The sequence below is a fragment of the Panthera tigris genome, chromosome A3 (genome assembly GCF_018350195.1).
Source record: "Panthera tigris isolate Pti1 chromosome A3, P.tigris_Pti1_mat1.1, whole genome shotgun sequence".
Lineage (NCBI taxonomy): Eukaryota > Metazoa > Chordata > Mammalia > Carnivora > Felidae > Panthera > Panthera tigris.
The window spans coordinates 110,901,916-110,921,589 of record NC_056662.1 but is presented as its reverse complement, the minus strand read 5'-3'; the positions used below and the strand labels follow the sequence as shown (position 1 = coordinate 110,921,589).

Sequence of the window (19,674 nt, the reverse complement as noted above, 5' to 3'; positions counted from 1 at the left end):
AATCAATAACTGGATTATATTTCAAATGCATATTGTTTTCTCTGAATAAGTACCAAATCAATAGAATTTTCTCTTCTTTGTTTTTCTCCATTTCTCCTTAAGATGTTGTGATGGGTCTTTTAAATATACTTTTTATTTTTAAGTAATCTCTACACCTAACATGGGGCTCGAACTTACAACCCCAAGATCAAGAGTCCCATGCTCCACCTACTGAACCATCCCGGTGCCCCAAGATATTGCGAGTTCAAAGAGGCTTATGCATTCTAAGCACAAAGGATCCTTCTCTGACCAATACTATATGAGAATTCTGAGTTTTATTTAAATGGACAGCCTCCAGTGGCTTTTGGTTATTTTTCCCTCACCCAGGTGCATCTGCAGCTGACATATCTGTTCTTCAAGTTAAAGACCTTTCCAGATGTCAAATATATGTTGGTCACTTCCTCCTCCTCCTATAACCACACTTTTCAGTTCTTGATGGTACAATGAACAGTTGAACTTTCTCTCATAGAAGATCACGTGGTCAAGACACACTAAGTTTGCCTGCTTAGGGCTTGTCAACATGAATGTATTGCTTCTGCTGTACCACATGGGACAAGAAGATTTTTCTATGAGACTTGCTGGCTTCGTGGTTTTCTCTCAAGAAATAAATCCTCTTTTCTCTCAGATCCCACACAACTCTGATTTCTAATGACAGTCCTTAGGCATAGTCCAGGGGATGAGACTTAGGTCCTTTCCTAGAGATGTTAACCTTTATATTTCCTTTGAATCTCTCTTTTATCACATAATCAAAATATTATCTTTGTGTGAGGCAAAATTAGCTTCCCATTTTCACACTTTTCCATTCTATGGAATGAATTTTTTTCTGAAATTTCAATATACTTATTTATCTGGAACATGTAATATGTGATAATAGCATATAATATTAATATATTATACAATATGTTACTCTATATTAAAACTACAAATTATATAATTATAAATTATGCTATATTATTATAATTATATATTATAACGATAATATGTGATTATATATATATATATATATTTTTTTTAAGGAAACTCTGATTTAATTCTATAGTGAGTCTCAAGAAGCTATCCTTAGAATCAAAGAAAGGGATTTACATCTATCTTTCAGTCATATTAGCTCTCTCCCTGAGTGAATATATACTCAGAGCTATCATTGCTGCCTTAATATTTGATAAAGGATATTGGGATCAAGTAATTGCAGAACTATGAATGTTGAACAACTCTGCTTAATATCTGAAAATCTTATTCTGTTAAACATCTATAAATGATACTCTAATATTTTTAATTTAGCTTTAAAATAATACTTAAATGGCAAAATATGTAGGTTGTATTTCAATGGAAAATGGAACAGTATTAGTGATACCTATTTCTATTGAAATGCATTTATATGCATAGGTTAACATGACATTCTAAGCACAGAGTATAAATTGCCCTTACTTGAGGGTGTTGGGTAATTTTTCATTTCTTAGTCTTTGCTATCTGTGCTTTATAAAATGCTTCTATGAAAACATTTTTACATTAAATATTACTATTTAGTATGTATATTTAAATGTTATTTAAACAATATCATGTATCATATACTATTGAAATTATAAACATATTAAATTGAAGTACAACATGAAGGATAAACTAAATTCAATAAACATAAAAAAGATGATGAATATAACAGTCAATAAATCCATTATGTTAGGAAAAGGGCAGTCATATCTGAACAAAATGGAGTAGAGAGAGATTGTAGATCTTATTAGAGTTTGAACTGCATCTTTGATCTCCAAAAGAGATTGAAACATTTGCCTATAGACCACACTAATGCAATAATAAAGATGGGAAAATTTTAAATAGATAACGGTGACTCAAATTTCCCTATATCTCACTTAAATAATTTACCGCATATAAATGGTGCTTCATCTAGTAAAACGGTGATGATTTTGCTCCTAACTACCTCTGCCAAGTCTAACCAGAGCAATCGTCTTGTTTCACAACAATGGAGCCACAATAACAGTCTTTTACTTTTGGAGCAGAATGTACACACATCAACACACACAGACACGCTCACACGCGCATACATGGTTTCGGTAATCTGGAATTCTTTTGCCCGATTTCAACTCGCTAAAATCTTCTGCACCCTTCAGGTCTCAGATTACATGTTACCTCTTGAGAGGCACTGTCCTGGTTACACTTACAGCTGAAACTTGGCCCACTCTCTTTTGATTAACATAGAACTATTTTTCTCTTATAGCGTTTTTCATATTTGTAGCTGTGATTTTCATTTAAAATCCATTTAATCTACTATGACTTTAATATCCATGAGTTTAATATCCATAATGTTTGGATACCAAGGCAAATTCAATGTCAACAGAGTCTGAACAAATTATAAGAAGACGAATTATATTGGTCTTAAAGTAATGAGTCATATTAATATGTATATTAATACAATAATGTACATCAATATGTCAATTGATATAAAGTACATCAGTGTGTCAATGGAGAAGAAAAACATGTAATTATCACAACTTCAAATGAAAAACATTCAAAAAATCAAATTTTATGCTCACTTGTAATTGAAACACACACATACACATGGAAAACTTAAGGCACAGTTTACTTGTTGAACATTAGAAAAATATTGGATTGAAGTAATGAAACAGATACATTTAATAGCAAAATAATAAAAGTCATCCTACTAAAGTAAAAAATAAAAAAGTCTCTTTCTAATTCACTAATTCAAAGGGAGACATGCACCCTTATGTTTATTACAGCCTTATTTATAATAGTCAAACTGTGGAAGCAGCCCAAATGTCCATCAATAGATGAATGAATAAAGAAATAGATAGATGATAGATAGATAGATAGATGATAGATAGATAGATATAATGGAATATTATTCAGCCATAAAAAAGAATGAAATCTTGCCATTTGCAATAACATGGATAGAGCTAGAGAATACAATGCTAAGAAAAATAGGTCTGTCAGAGAAAGACAAATGCCATATGATCTCACTCATATGTAGAATTTAAAATTAAAATGAGAAAAGGAAAAAAGAGAGACAAACCAATAAACAGACCCTTTACTGTGGAGAACAACTGGTAGTTACTGGAGGGGAGGTGGGTGGAGGATGGATGAAATACACAATGGGAATTAAAGAGTACACTTATCATGATAAAAAGAAAATAATAATATTTTTTAAAAAAGGCCACACTCCACAGGTGACTACCAGCCCAGATTCCCCAACAATCTGTAGTGTGATTTACACCTTTGCTAAATAAATAAATAAATACATACATACATACATTCCCATCCCAGATTCCCCAACAATCTGTAGCATGATTTACACCTTTGCTAAATAAATAAATACATACATACATACATTCATACATACACACTATTTTCACATTCTTTTTAAAGGTGTATCAAAAAAAATTAAGTAAATAAAATTCTTTGAAGTGTGACCTTGAGCCAATTACTGAAGATCAAAAAAAAAAAAAAAAAGGAATAATGAATGATAAAAAAATGTCTGTCTTGTATGATTATATAATTTTAAGTTTTTTATGAACCCAGTATGACTTGAAAGCAAAAGAGTTCTAATGATGAATGGGACAGAGACAAAAGTTTGACCACCTGTAGATAGTGTAATCATATATTTTGAAAACTTAAGAAAGTCAAACAAAAATAATTGGTAATAATGAATCAACTAAAAGTCAAGGCAAAAATAATTAGTAGCATATATCCCTGTAATAAGAAGTCACCGACACAAATGGAAATAGAGGTAATTCACAGAGGCACAAAATCTTAATTGTAAAACCATTCTAACAAAACATGCAAGGCATCTGTGTGTGTGTGTGTGTGTGTGTGTGTGTGTGTCTGTGTGTGTGTGTGCATGATTAAATGAGAATACAATATATTCTGATGGTATATTTTAATGTTATATGATAATTCTTCCTACTGTGTCCTAAGTTTCAAAATATTCAGAGCCATAATAAATAAAATGATATAACACTTGACAACATACAGATTAAGTAGAGTGTCAATTAAAAGACCTTAGATTTAGTGCTTTTAATAATATAGCATATGATTTTAATTTTCGCTAAAACAGATCTTCCCTAATAATTTGGAGAAGTGAAGTATTTAGCAAATAGTGCCATTACACCTTTTAGGATAAAAGATGCCTTCAGATTTTTCTCTTTATAAGATACATTTCCTTTTGGGTGATCGCTTTAGTATTCATAATTTCATCTATCACCTGAATGCATAAGGACACCAAATCTATCTTTGTATTCTTTTCTCTTCCCAACAATCAGATACATATTTCCAAATATCCGGGCTAAGCAAAAAGATTGCATGTTCCGAGATATGCTCAGGCTTTTATCCACTTCTTCCAATCATGGACCCATTACTGGAGGTCAGATATCTGTCTGTTTCCTGTCTTCTCTAGTGTATTTAACACAATGGAGAAATCTCAGATGACCAGTAAACACCGATCCAACGGTGCAAGATGAAGTACGAAAACTTCCCCCCTTTTTATGTTATTCTGTCCTCTCACACCTCCAGTGCTTGAGTAATAAAAAGACAAGCAGTTCATTCTGCTATGAGGAAGAAGGGGCCTTTCAGTGATGCCACTGTAGCCATGGGTACTAGCTGCCTTTTCCTATTCAGATGCTAATTGTACACAATTATACTTTCTCTGAAAGATTTGTTCATTTATGTATTCTTCATGGAAGTCATCTAAATAAAATTTTTCAATGTAAATTTAAAGAAAGGCAAATTATATATTCTTCCCCAAGCCAGTGTAAAAATACAAAGGGTCATAGTCCCAGTGATGATGGTGCAGTCTTCTTTATTTAAAGAATAATATTTAATTTTTATTATTTTATATTTTATATTTTTTATATCTTATTTTATTTTATTTTGTATTTTTATGATTTTATATTATATTTATAATACTAAATTATTATTCTTTATTATTTAAAGAATAATATTTAAAAGTTAAATACTTCACCTATTTAAATGATTATTGATATATTATTAACACATTGGAGTGCCACATCAACATAAAGTTTTCTACGGAAAATTAATTTCTATAGAGTTGTGGCTTGCTGTTAGTGTTTACAAAATTAGACACTGTGATTTCTTATAAAGTTTTGGAATGTGTACTTTATTTAAAAACTAGATTCTTTAGAGATATCATTTTTCGAATTCTTTCAAACTTTAAAATTTGGGGGAATGTTGTCTCATTTAATAATTAAACAAATTAGGACATGTACTTCGGGGGAGGATGAGGTAGCAAGCAGAAGACTGGAACAAGACAAGAACAGTAAGTGAAGTTGTAAGAAAGTCGGATCAGTTGTAGGAAAGTCATAGAGAGTCACCGAGGCAAGCGGTACTAGAACAGTCAAGAATGAAGACAGGTAAACATTCAAAGGCGTAGTTATTTGCTAGTGCTGACTATGCAAAGGAGCCTGAGAATTCAGTGTTTGTATAAATTTTATTGGGGGCAAAATGTTCAGTAGAGCTTTTGCTGGAGACTAGGTGCTTCAAGTATATGACCACTTTGCCATCCAAGACATTTACCCTATTTTGAATTGCTTGGGGGTGAGAGTGAAAACATAAACACACTATCTTGGAAAACAAGAGTGGAGCTTTCAGAAGCATGGGACATAAAGAAAAGAGATACAGGCTTGCCAGAGGAAGAAACCACAAAGAGTGTATCAAGATTTTGGCTGAAAACCCTAGAAGGCAACTGGTAACCTAGTGGTAAACTGAGCCTCACCAGAGATGAAACCCAACTTCAGCACTCACATCTCTGGATTAAGGCAGTCAGCCACCACCGTATTGGCATAAGAGTGGAGGGAGTGACAGACACATTCTCCAAAATATAACATCATCTTGAGCCCATACAAGAAGTTAATAAATAAGAAATGAAGATGATTTTTTTCAGCACCCTGAGATCTACACTTTACCTTTACTGGGGACATCTTGGGTAGAAAAGAAGGGATGCAAACATGGTAACAACAAACTTCCTGGCTATTGACTAGCAAGAGAATTCTTGTATATGGAACACTACCAACAGAAAGTGCTTGATCTGTGCAGGTTCTTTATTGCAAACAATTTGGAACTTGTGAATGCATGACTAGGCTCCTTTGAAAATGTCAGGTAAGCTATGCAACACAATTAAAAGGATATAAAGACCATACTTTATGAAATAAGTGGCTTACACTTTTAAAGTGATGTGTCCTATGTATTGCTCACAGCTGTCTTTAGCTTTCTGGTTAAATCTAGAATGGAATGAAACTCTTAATGGGAAAAGAAGAACATTTTATGATGGGTTGTACCTGATTGTTTCAGACTTATCCAGGAGAAGAATATGTGGTTTGTGTTGTGCTTTGTCAGTATCTTTTGAGTCATTAAAGAACGTGGTACTGGCTAAAATCTATAATTTGTGTTAAGCCTGATTTGACTATCCAAACTTTTGTATTATTTCGCAAGCTATAAGACTAAACATATGACTGAAATCTAAGAGAAAATAAAAGCGGTAGAAACCGGCCCACAGATAAAGCACATGCTAGAGTTGGCTGACCAGAAAGCTAAGACGTTAAAATGACTGTAATTGACTTCTACTTCTGCCCACGAGAGAAAGGCCCCGGAGAGCAACCAACACCATCAGGGCCTGAGGGACTATGGTCTTTGAAAACAAGTAATTGCAAAAAGTGACCTCCTCATTCACATTGACTTTTTGCGGAAGATATTTGAAAATTCTGTGGGTGAATGGTGCCACCAGAAAGCAACTGTCTTAAAGGGTAAGGAGACAAGTTTCTAACACAGATTTGCAAAATTGACAGAGATTTGAGGGGGGTATATAGAACCAGACCAAGTAAATTCTAAACACAGAATTTAGATTCTATGCTCTCAGAATAAAGGGGGAAAATCACTACACAAATATTAAACTTGAGTCAGTAAGCTTTCTTTTGCAGAACAAGTTAATAATTGTGAAAATATTCTGTACTTTCTAGGACTAAAGCAAATACATTTATTTATTTAATTTACTTACTTATTTATTTATTTATTTATTTATTTATTTATTTTCAATATATGAAGTTTATTGTCAAATTGGTTTCTATATGGTCGGGCCTGGTTAGTACTGGGATGGGAGGCAAATACATATATTTAGAATATTGAGAGCAAATTTCTCAGTATTGAGAAATAAGTTACTAATATGAAAGGGGAATGAAATGGATGTTTATGGGTTGAAATTGGTAGCGTAGTGTCAATTAATGTTTTGATATTCAATGTTTTAACTGAGAAATACATAAAAATAGATATTCTATATAGGTATAAATGGAAAATAATATGAAAATAGATGGATATAAATATATAAAATATATACACTGAATACATCCAATTTCAATAGATAAAATATAAAACCTGTATTAATGTGCATTTGGCTACAAATACATAAGATAAATTTGTGTATAGATAAGTGAACATTCCATTGTGTAAAGCAACTCATATGAACAAAACCCAAATTAGTTAGCAGGAAAGTAAACTCCACCCACGGGCAGGCTATGGTTAAGAAAGGGAGAACAAGAAGAATTGTGGACAAATAATATAATCCATATCAGCTAATAACCCAGAATGACTTCAAGAATTCTTCTGAACTGACTACATTTTAGAAAATAAAATTCTTAGTTATTATTAACAGAAAGCCATCTTAGGCTGAAACACTTTTTAGTAAGACGCTTACCATGGCAACATGTTGAGCACCACCCTATAATCCAGTTCTGACCTCTGCATTTACCTGACACGAGACTGCTGCTCAGAATTGTATATTTCATCCCACTTCATCCACTTTGATTTCATACATGTAAACATTTCCTTCACTCATTTGGTTTATTACAAAGTTGCAACACTTAGCCTTTCAATATGCTTCCAGCTGGGTTAGATGAATCCTGGATTTGATACAGAATGGCATAAAGTGTCCCTTTGAGTCAATATCAGTAATTAATTCTCACTCCCTCTCCTGCTGGCTATCCCCAGCCCTCAGATAAATCCAGTCAAACCACTGGTAAGGACAAAATTGTCCATAAAAAAAAAAAAAAATATATATATATATATATATATATATATATATATATATATATATATATATATAGATACACACACACACACACACACACACATATATATATGTGTGTATATATATATATATATATATATATATATATACACACACACATAATATGTTCCTACTAAAATAGTAGTCTATTAATTTAGGGGTTACAAAAGACAATACTGAAAATATGATGTGATAATTATGCCATGGTTTTAAATAAAATTTGGTCTGTAGCCCAGTAGCCTTTCCCCATCCCTGACAGTAATAAGTTCCTAATTAGCCTTACTATAGAAATCCTAACAACATCGATAGTCTTTAATATTGGAAATCCATGCACAAACCTACTGGAAACAAAACGTCGTCATTTAATGTTCTTTAAAAAACAATAATTCGAATGCCTTAGAGAATGAAACTTTACTTCTTGGGCATGTATAACAAATTGGTTTTCCTATGTCACTAACTGTACATGTTTCAGGTCTCAGAGGGAAACTAAAATTGTTACTAAACAGAATGGTGGCATGTAAATCCAAAACAACAATGAAATCATCCATATTTAAAGGAATCAAAGTCTACTAACATACCAACCAACAATGTTTAAACCCAGCTTCACCATCCCAGCATGCAGGTGGATAGTGGTGGCAGCATATGGAGGGGCCCAAAATGCACCTGTGGCCCTGGTGGCCACAGCGATGGACAGCGACTCCTTGGGGGTGTGGTCTTGGTGGCTTGGACTCCTGGGACCAGCAGGAGGGGGTCTGGGAACCTTGTCTGTTTCAGAGCCCCCTGTGGGGCTGCAGGTGAGGGCTCAGGTGGTTTGGATGATGAGGGCCCACTGAGGTGACAAGAGAAGGTCCCGGTCAAGTACCAGCACAATGAGTTATGGAACCTGAAGGAGTGGATCCTGGAGCATCTCACTCATCTTTATGACTGCCAGCAAGAGGAGATCATGGCGCTGGAGACTGACATGGATGAGCTCCTGGACATGAGGAGGGATGGTTCCTGGATGGCCGGGGTCAAGCAGCTGCTGGTTGACTTACAAACCCACTGAGGCCTTCACTTCTGGCCTGTTGAACAAGACCCACAGCATACAGAGGCTGAGCACACCCTGGCCCAGAAGAAGTCAAGGTCCTTAACCCTGGTGAATGGTGGCTCCTACAGGACAATCACCACCTGTCCCTGAGCCCACCTCATATCTACAACCATACTGAGGGTCCCTGCTGCCAGGCCTGGCACCATGAGTGGCGCTCCCCATGCCCCTAACCCAGGAGCTCTTCTCTGCCCCATCAGTTTTCCATCTTTTGTTGTTGTTGTTGTTGTTGTTGTTGTTGTTAATTGTTATTAACCTGATAGAACTCTTTGCATTCTTGTACTGACTCTGTGGCTGAACCCTTTAACAAACCTAGGATGTGCCTCTGGCATAAGAAAAACAAAAAAAGCAAAACAAAACAAAACAAAAAATTCCGATTCTTTCCCTGCCTTTGAATATAGCCAGAAATAACAAAGAGACATTGCCTTCATCCTACTATAAATTATCAAATTGCTTTCATGTTTGCATGGATAAAAATAGAAACCTGTCATCATTTATGCTCCATCAACTTATCCTTGTGTCTCTTAGGCTCCTACATAACTAACCAAGTTCTTCTTTCATGTGACTATTCTTCCATTGTTTGAAAACACTTACCAAGCCCTCACCAAGGTATAGTCTATTTTCCATATTCAGCATATGGAATAAGCATATCACTTATTTCTTTTTTCTTCTAAATGATAGCTTGAGAAACCTCCTGGTCTATAATCTTCTACAAATGCACACACTGGTATGCATTATAAATTTGGTGTCTACAGTGAAATCTAGAAATCAAGATGTGTCTAGGCCAGTATGCCTAGAGCTGACTTTTCCAAAACAGCCCTTAAAATCCCTTTAGCATTATTATTATTATAATTATTCAAAATACCCCCATATTTTTTCTCAGATACCAAAATGTCCATAGTTTAAATTGTAAAATTCAATGAGTTTTGATAAATGGTTATATACAGATACCCATCACCCTGTTCAAGACTGATTATTCCCTCATTTCAGAGTGTTCCCCTTCGTCCCCACCTGCTAGATTCCCCATTCCATATAGGTGGTAGAAAACAAACAAACAAACACCTATGCTGTGTACTCATTTGTGCTTGGCTTCATTAGGCAATGTGATCTTTTTTTTTTTTGTGAGTCATTAATACAGATCACTGCATGTATTCATTCTTTTTGTGAAATTTTTATTGCTGTAGTAGTATTCATGGCTAAGATTCTAGGTTTAGTTTATGAGTATATTTGCTTTGAATGTGTCGATACGAGGGTCTTATTACAGACATAACCAGCATAGACAGGTAGGAGTAGGAAGTCCATATTGTAAGTCAATATTTACTTAAAATTAAAGGAAACTGGCAAATAATTGTTAAAAGTGTTCATATCATCTCACACTCCCCCTGGCAATGTGTGAGTGATTTGCTGGCTTCACATTTCACCAGGGTGTGGTGTGGTCGGTCTCTTTTATTTTAACCATTCTATTGTGTGCAAGTCGGTAACACATTATGGTTTTAAAATGCATTTCCTCAATGACAAACGAATTAAGCATATCTTTTCCCCATGTTTATAGTACTTTTTGGCTTTTACCATAGATTAGTGGATGTCCTTTACATACTTTGGATACAAATCATTTGTATTCTGAATTGAATTGTGTATTCGTGTGCTATGAATTGTTTTCCATTGTATAACGTTTCTACTTATTTTATTTGTGCTTTTTTTGAAGTTAAAATTTATTTATTTCTATATTTAAAGTTACTAGTTCTTTTTTTATGTTTATTTCTTTATTTTTTATTTAACTAATTTTTTTTAATTTACATACAAGTTAGTTAGCATATATTGCAACAATGATTTCAGGAATAGATTCCTTAATTCCCCTTACCCATTTACCCCACAACCCATCCATTAACCCTCTATTTGTTCCCCATATTTAAAGAGTCTCTTATGTTTTGTCCCCTTCCCTGTTTTCATATTATTTTTGCTTCCCTTCCCTTATGTTCATCTGTTTTGTATCTTAAGGTCCTCGTATGAGTGTAGTCATATGATATTTTTCTTTCTCTACTGACTAATTTCGCTTAGCACAATACCCTCTAGTTCCATCTGCGTAGTTGCAAATGGCAAGATTTCATTCTTTTTGATTGCCAAGTAATACTCCACTGTGTGTGTGTGTGTGTGTGTGTGTGTGTGTGTGTGTGTACACACACCACATCTTTACTCATCCATCCATCGATGGACATTTGGCCTCTTCCCATACTTTGGCTATCATTGATAGTGCTGCTAATGTTTATTTTGAGAGAGAGCTCGTGCATGCAAGTGGGAGAGAAGCAGAGAGAGCTAGAGAGAGAGAATCCCAAGCAGGCTCTGTGCTTACAGCACAGGGCCCGAAGCGGGATTCCATGTCATGAACCATGTGATCATGATCTGAGCTGAAACCAAGTTGGACACTTAAGTGACTGAGCCACCAAGCACCATAGAGTTACTAGTTCCAAGAAATCTTTCTTTATTCCAAAGTCACTAAGATATTTTCCTTATTTTCTAATTTGTATATTTCTACTATATCCAGGTCTATGGTCCAACCCTTTGGTATATAAAGTGAAAGATGAGGGAAGTTTTGTTTATTTTTTTTCTTATATGGATGTTTCGTTGCTCCAGCAAAATTTATCCATTTGTCTACATTTAAAATACTACTACACTGCTAGGAACAATGATATATCTTATATATCTAAACATATAGTTCTACTTTCTGTTGTTCTTCATTCATCTCTGCAGTTATGGGTTTCATCATACATACCTTTAGCTTGAAGAATTTCTTTTGGAATTTCCTGTAGTGAAGTCTGGTGCACATAAATTCTCTAAACAATTGGCTGGCTGAAAATGCTTTTACTTTGCTTTCTCTTTTGAAGGATAATTTTTCTGTATCCAGAAATCTAGGTCGCCAGTTTACTTTTTCTTTCAGCACTGTGAGTCTATCATTCCATAATCTTTTGCCTCCATTGTTTCACATAAGAAATCAGCCATACTTCTTACCTTATGTTGTGTATGATGTATTCCCCCCATCCTCACTGTTTTTAAGAAGTGCTCTGCCAAGGTTTACTGATCCACCTACCCCCTAGCCTGAATCTCTTCAAATATTTCTTCTGTCCCATTATTCTTCTCTTCTTTTTTTAAACATTCAACTGTGCATATATTAGGGCGTTTGATATTATCTCATAAACCTTGAAGGTTCTGTTCATTTTTCACTCTTTTCTTCTCTTCCTGTGTGAGTTTTCCTTCAGGCTTACTCATTTTCTTTTCATGTAGGATGTACTCTTTTACCGAGTCCCTCAAGTGAGAGCTTTATTTTTATATCATATTTTTTTCTAGCGTTTCAATTTTGTTCAATGTTTTTTAAAACTTCTGTATCTCTACTGATTTTTGTAAGTTCATTAATATCTTCCCCTTTTATAATAGATCCTTCACAGGGGTCCTCCCTCTCCAGAAGCAGATGATCCTCCTGACGATACGTCACTAGTAGCCAAATGCTAGTCAACGATGCTTCCATCATTCACCTCACCTCACTTCATCTCATTAAACAGGCATATTTTCATCTCACATCATTACAAGGAGGGTTCAGCTCACATCGTTACAAGAAGGGTGGGTACAGTATAATAATGTATTTTGAGAGTGAACACATTCACACAGCCGTTAGGATAATACCTTGTTGTAATTGTCCTATTTTATCATTAGTTATTGTTAATCTCTTACTGTGCCTAATTTACAAATTAAACTTTATCATAGGTATGTATATATGGGCAAAACAGTATGTATAGGGTTTGGCACTAACCACCATTTCAGGCACCCACTGGCGATCTTGGCACTATTATAATATAGTTACCAGAATTACTTTAAAGCCCCTGTCTGATAATTACAATTTGTGCCAATTCTGCATCTGTCTCCATTAATTCTCCTCTTTCTTGACCATGGGGCATATTTTCATGCTCCATTAAATATCTTGTAAATTTTTTATCATATGCTAGATTTTGTAAAAAAAAAGTATAGAGACTGGAGTAAATAATATTTACCCATTCTAAGCATCTTCTCTGTAAGGTTACACGTGTAGAGTGCTATCAATCTAGTCTGCACCTGAGATGAGTCTTGATTTTGTGGTATATTTAGTTGGGATTCATTTCACTCTTAAGTTCAAATATTCTGAAGGCAGACTTGTGACATTTCTTTTAGTAGATCTTGAGATATAATCATGACCAACATTCTGGAGACTTTTTTTTTTAATTAGCAAATTAGTCCTTAATGTTCCAAACTGTGGGGGATTTCTCTCCATTTTTTTTTCTACTTTTCTGCCAGTTTTCTGAATTTCTGCTAATTTCTTTCTACTTTCTCATCCCAGTCATGACTTCCTGTACCTAAAGAAATGACTTTCTTCCTTTTTGCCTTACTTTAGCTTCAGGGGTTGTTGCAGTTCATTGAGTAGGCCTGGAGGGTCTCAGAAATATATCTCTGAGCTCTTTTGCCCTGAATTCCATCTTAAGAAGGCTTTTCATTCTCACTGGGGAAAGTCCATTTTGCCTGACAGCAAACTCTCACTTTTACTATGTATCTAGTCTCCATCATACTATGTTATGCATGTTGAGAAGGTCTATAAGAAAATTTGGCAAGAAGATAAAAACTGCTTCTTTCTCTGGTGGTGTTTAGAATACTAATCCATCATGCTAACCCACACAGAACTCTTACAAAGTCATTAGATGTTTGTCATGATTTCTATTTTGAGAAGATTTTTCTTAACAGCACTGACAAAGATGGAAGAAATCATGGTTCTTTTTTTTCTCCAGGCTAGGATTATTATTATATTCTATAATTTAGCCAATTTAGATTTCTTTGTAACCTCAACCCTACGATTTTTTTTAAATCTCTGATTTTGTTACTTATCTGGCAAGTATTGGTGATTCAAGTGAAAAGGACACGCTCTTGTGATTCCCTTCGTGCTATGCGGTAACAAAAGTTTTTGCTTCTCATCTACTTTCTTTTATTTCCACTTGTTTTCAGATAGCACACATTTTTCACAATTGTCCCCATTCTATAGCTATGGGTTTAGTTTGTTATATTGACTCTCAACAATCTTTAAGGAATTTAATTTCTATTCACCTTTATATCTTCATTTTTTTTCCCTACCCAATTACTGACCCTTGAGTTTTTGTCCTGTTAGCTTTAAAATTCTTCTTGATGAGATAATTTTGAATGGTTTCTGAGATCCCATTGGATTTTCATTTTGGACACAACATATATTTTATTTACGTTGTGCTTAGTATTGTAAGTTATCCTGAAGGTAATTTATAATACTACTCTGAGAAGCAAAATTAGTATTGGTACATTAAATGCTCTTGAATGTTACTGCTTTTGGCTGTTTGGAGATACATATTATATTTGCTTATCAGATCTAATCACAACTTTGATGCTGTGCCTTCTAGGTGAATTATTTTGGTTAAATTGAGCATCTCATTTTACATTTCAACTTAGATCTCAAAATGATATTTGTGTTTTTATCATTATACTAGTAAATACTCTAATTTATTTTTTTTTGAATGAGCTATAAAACTCGATTATTGTATTGTTTTTAAAGCACTAAAATTACAGTGACTATGTTACATTGAAAATTAAATCATGCAGAGAAATCGCTAGCAAAATTATGTTTAAAGACATGTTAAAAATGAAAGTTATATATGCCATATTTTCCTACTTTACCTAAGCCCAAATTTATCATTATATTTCTAGAGAAATCCAACTCTAGATTACAGTTTTGAATATATCAGTACTTTCATGATACATGGAGAATTAAAAATTATGAAACACACATTTTTTCAATTATTAAACATTCAACTTTAAGGTTTGTTTTATAATTCTGTATTATATACTCTTCTCTAAGTTAAAAAGAGCAAGTTGCAGATTTCTCCCCATCTAATCTTTCTCCCCTAGGGAGAGGGGTGTACAGGTGTACAGGTAAGAAGGCAAATATAACATTTATCAAGAGGTAAGATTGTAATGAACAATGTACCTCTGTATGGCCTTCCTTACATCTATATGGTTTGGAGTTTACTGAACTTCTTGTGTCTTTTGGTTTTATTACATTTACAAAATTTTCAGTCAATATTTATTTGATTGCATTTCTTATGCCATTCTCTTACTCTCTCTTTTTGAGATTCCAATTACATTTTTGTTAGCTTCCTTGACCCTATGTCATAGGTTATTGTCATTTTGGAGGTAAGCCACCTTTATCATAGCTACTAATTAGATGGCATTAGGACGATGGCAGGAGCTGAAGGTACTCATGTCTGAGTTTGCACAAAGAGTACTTCATACATTCAACTAAGGCATCTCTCTCTGTCTCTCTGTCTCTCTGTCTCTCTGTCTCTCTCTCTCTCTCTCTATCTCCGTGTGTGTGTGTGTGTGTGTGTGTGTGTGTATGTATGTATGTATTAAGTCAATTTTATTTTATTTGAGGTAAAATTTTAACAAAGTAGGAGACAGGTCCTTTAACAGATACATGCAGTGCAAATATTTTCTCTCAGCCTGTGGCTTATTTTTATAATCTTTAATGGCACGTTTTCGGAAGAAGTACATTTTAATTTGTATTAAGTCCATATTTTGATTTTCCTTTTATTCTTAGTGTCCATGCCGTCTAAACATAGAAATCTTCACAGGTTTCAAGTTTGTCACTTTGATTTTGAAACTTGTCAGTGTTGCAGTCCTGAACTGCTCATCGTAAATGTCTGTTTCTTTAAAACAGCATTGTAGATAGCGACAAACTACATAAAATATCATGAAATCTTTCCCAACTTTACCAAGACCTCAGAAATGCTGTGTCTGACAGTCCTGAACATTTGTGGCCTAAGGGAAGTGCTGAAATTGTTTGGCAAGTCTCATTTTCCATTTTGATGGTATTTTTATCTTGCTAAAAGAAGCTGTACAAACAGCGATTAGGCAGCAAGACTGGATTTCTAATTGATGCCCTGGCCTTTAAATCTGCCTTCACACAAGCTGTGATGTCTTAAAGAAACACTTTACTCAAGGGGCCATTAGGCAGAAATGCTCTCTCCTGATAAACGATGTCCTGCCCTTTCAATTTGTCTTTCTCAAGGTGGCTCTTTATTTAAGGGGTACCTTGAAGAAGGAGGAATGGGGAGGAGTGGGAAAGACTGAAATGTGCTCCTGACAATTATCTCATGCCTAATAACCCATTTCTCTACATTTTCTTTAATCGAAGTAGGTACTTAAAAAGGAATCTCTTTTATCATGAAAAACTTCAGACCAATAATGTCTGTAGTCAATGTGTTATCCTACATGTTTTTTCTTTTCTAAAAGAGAAGGATGGGTTGTCTTGTGCTAACCTCAAGCATATGAGAATAGCCTTGTGGAAGCCCTTCGATGAACTTGACATATATCCCCTAGAGATATATGAGGACAGTGGACTAGCGTTTGGCATGGACCTGAGGAATCTAAACGTGTGAATATATAAATGTATGGCAATGAATCTGAGCTGGCAGAGGAGAAGGAGAGAGAGAAATTCTGTTGTATTAGGAGATAGTTACATTTCTGGTGGCAGGAGACCTGTGTGTTCCACAGAACAGAAGCAGCACACGCCAGAAAAAGAGACCACCAGAAATCATTTACTATCCTGATCCAAAAGACCAACTCTAAGGGTATTTGTGGTCCACCAGAAAATCTGAGAAAATGGAAAAATAAAACCAAGGAAAGTGCAAGGAATTGAGTAACAGAGTTATAAATAAAATACTCAGCATCACAGAAAACACAGATGCTATGGGGCAAGTTTTATGAAGCACTCATGGAAACCACCCTCAAGAGAAAGGCTCAACTTTAAATACCTGTCTGCCCCAGAAAGGACAAATCCATCTACAGAAATTCCCAGGCAGGGTGAACCTCATATCCCATTTACCCTTTTTCTTTCCTCCCACTGAAGATAGTGGTGGGATCACACTTTGGTTAGCAATGTGAAGGAAGAGAAGAAATAAAAAGAGCGAGAAGGAGATTAGAAGAACCTACATCCTTATCCAAGAAGAAATTACAGGAACACCTGGATAGCTGTAACTAGCCCTAGCAACCCTAAGTGTTATCTGTGAATAGAGACGCATATTTTGGACAGGACACTGATAATTACTGACTGGTGAATTAGAAGAATGGTAGAATTTCCTAAAAGGGACAGGAAGGTCATGGGCCCATCTGCGTTTTCACTCAGTGGCAAAATGAGACCTAACACAACAGAATAAACATACAAAATGGAAAAAAGGCAAAAATGAAATTGCATGTTGTATGTATCCAATGAGTCCTGCTACCTCTTTCATCATGGCAAGTTCATATCAGGGTCACAAACACGTTTAAGTTTCCTTTCTCATCACCCAAACCTTACCTTGATATGACGTTTTCTGGAAGCTTTTCCTCTGACCACTATAGCTAAGTGGTTATTCTTAACCCTCTACCCCGTTGCCTGTTTTGCAGTACTTGTAGTGATATAAGTCTATTTCTCATATTTACTTGTCCTTCTCCCCAACTTTCCCAATAGAATATAAGTTTCTATAAAGACAATATTTTTACTGCCTTATTCATTGCTATACTATGGAGGCAAAAGTGCATGAATGAATGGAAAGGATGCTTCTAGACTGAATGTGCAATCATGGGAAAGAAGTGACTTGAGAGGAACATTGAATATCTCTTGACAAATACATATAGCAGAAGAAATTATAACAATAATGGAAACTTCCATGGACTAAGATCTAGCTCTTCCAGCATGGTTTGCTTATTTCATTTTGTCTTATGTTTTCCTGTAATGCTGAGATTTTAATATGATCCCACTGTGAAGAAAGAAAGCATGGAAAATAATTTAGATTTTCTTTCTGGCTAGCTGAGTAGGTGGAGGCATAGAGATGCTTAAATTCTCTTTTATGGAAAAAAAAGAAATGTATCAATTATTGTACCTTAACAATGTAGACAAAAACACCTAAACATAATATTTATATGTATAAATACACACAATATCTCATTTTCTCTATGTATAGATAAAAATTATATATAGATACAGATACGGGCATATTAGAAATATATAGATGGATAGATATAGATGGATATACCCTAGGTCGTAAAAATAGTTATGGGTATTTTAATTTCTTCATATTTTCCAACTTAAAAAGTAATGAATATATTCCTCAGGGAATATGGATATATTTTAATTATTTTTTAAGTTATATTTATTTATTTTGAGAGAGAGAGAGAGAGCAGGAGCAGGAGAGGGGCAGAGAGGAGAGAGAGAATCCCAAGCAGGCACCGCACTCTCAGCATGGAGCCTGACGTGGGGCTGGATCTCACGAATCCAGAGGTTGTGACCTAAGACGAAATCAAGAGTTGGACACTTCAACGACTGAGCTACCCAGGTGCCCTTGTTTAATTAGATTGCTTATAGTACACATCTCTTAGAACTATAACATTTATGTATATGAATATGTATAGTACATGAACATAATTTTTAAGTTGATTTCATGAAAAACTCTATTATTTAGTTACATGCAAAGATATTTTCATATTTGAGAAAGAAAAATAAGGTGTTAATGACCCTTGACTTTGGATAATGGGGGGAAGATCAGAGAAAAACCACTGGAAGAATCTAGTCTTCAAAGAGTCTGACTAGTGGTTCAGACTCTGTAGTACAAAAGAGGAAAAATAATCAGGTGAAGTGCAAGAGAATAAAGAAGAAAGTAAATAGATAATAATTAAAAAAAAGATGAGAAAGGGATTAAGAATAAAGGGCAGTTGGAAAAAAGAAAACAACACAAAACATTTGACAGAGCTTCATATTCTTTTTCACAAGTAAACTTCTACAGAAAAAAAAATTAAATAAAGGAATAGAGAAGGAAAAAAATGAAAAATTCCTACTTAATGACTGAGCCTAAAAATTGACTTCTCCTAATTTGTTTCCTATAAGGCCATCGTTTAAATACAAGTATTTTATTATCCATTGATTCCGAATTTTATGAAAAAAGTTATAGATATTACAGTCATGTTGAACACGTGTCCTACAACTTTTCCAAAAATATTTCAAAATGGCATGTGTTTTTATTGTGAGAGAAAATATTTTCATTTAGAAAATAAAGGAAATGCCAGAAGCACTAAAACTCACAATAATTATATCAAATAAACATCTTCTCTGTAATTTATATTCAAGGCAGGAAATGTAAATGTATTTCTCCATATAATTCTAGTAGATAATGGATTTTATTAGTTTAAGGAAAAAAATAGCAAAATGTACATCCAGCTTCTTCAGTCTAGAAAGATAAACAGCCTGAAGACCCACAACCAAGATGGCTGGGAATGAAAGCAGTGAAATAAAAGGTTATTTCTTTCATATTCCCTTCTATGATTTAGTTTTTCTCTGTCTTTGATAAGAGGGACTATCAAAATACCACTAAGATCCTGA

The 19,674-nt window shown here is 34.5% G+C and overlaps 1 pseudogene; it reads left to right on the top strand.

Moving 5' to 3' along the window:
* The first annotated feature begins 8,753 nt into the window (after positions 1-8,753).
* On the top strand, positions 8,754-9,267 carry LOC122237117 (annotated as a pseudogene).
* The last annotated feature ends 10,407 nt before the right edge of the window (positions 9,268-19,674 follow it).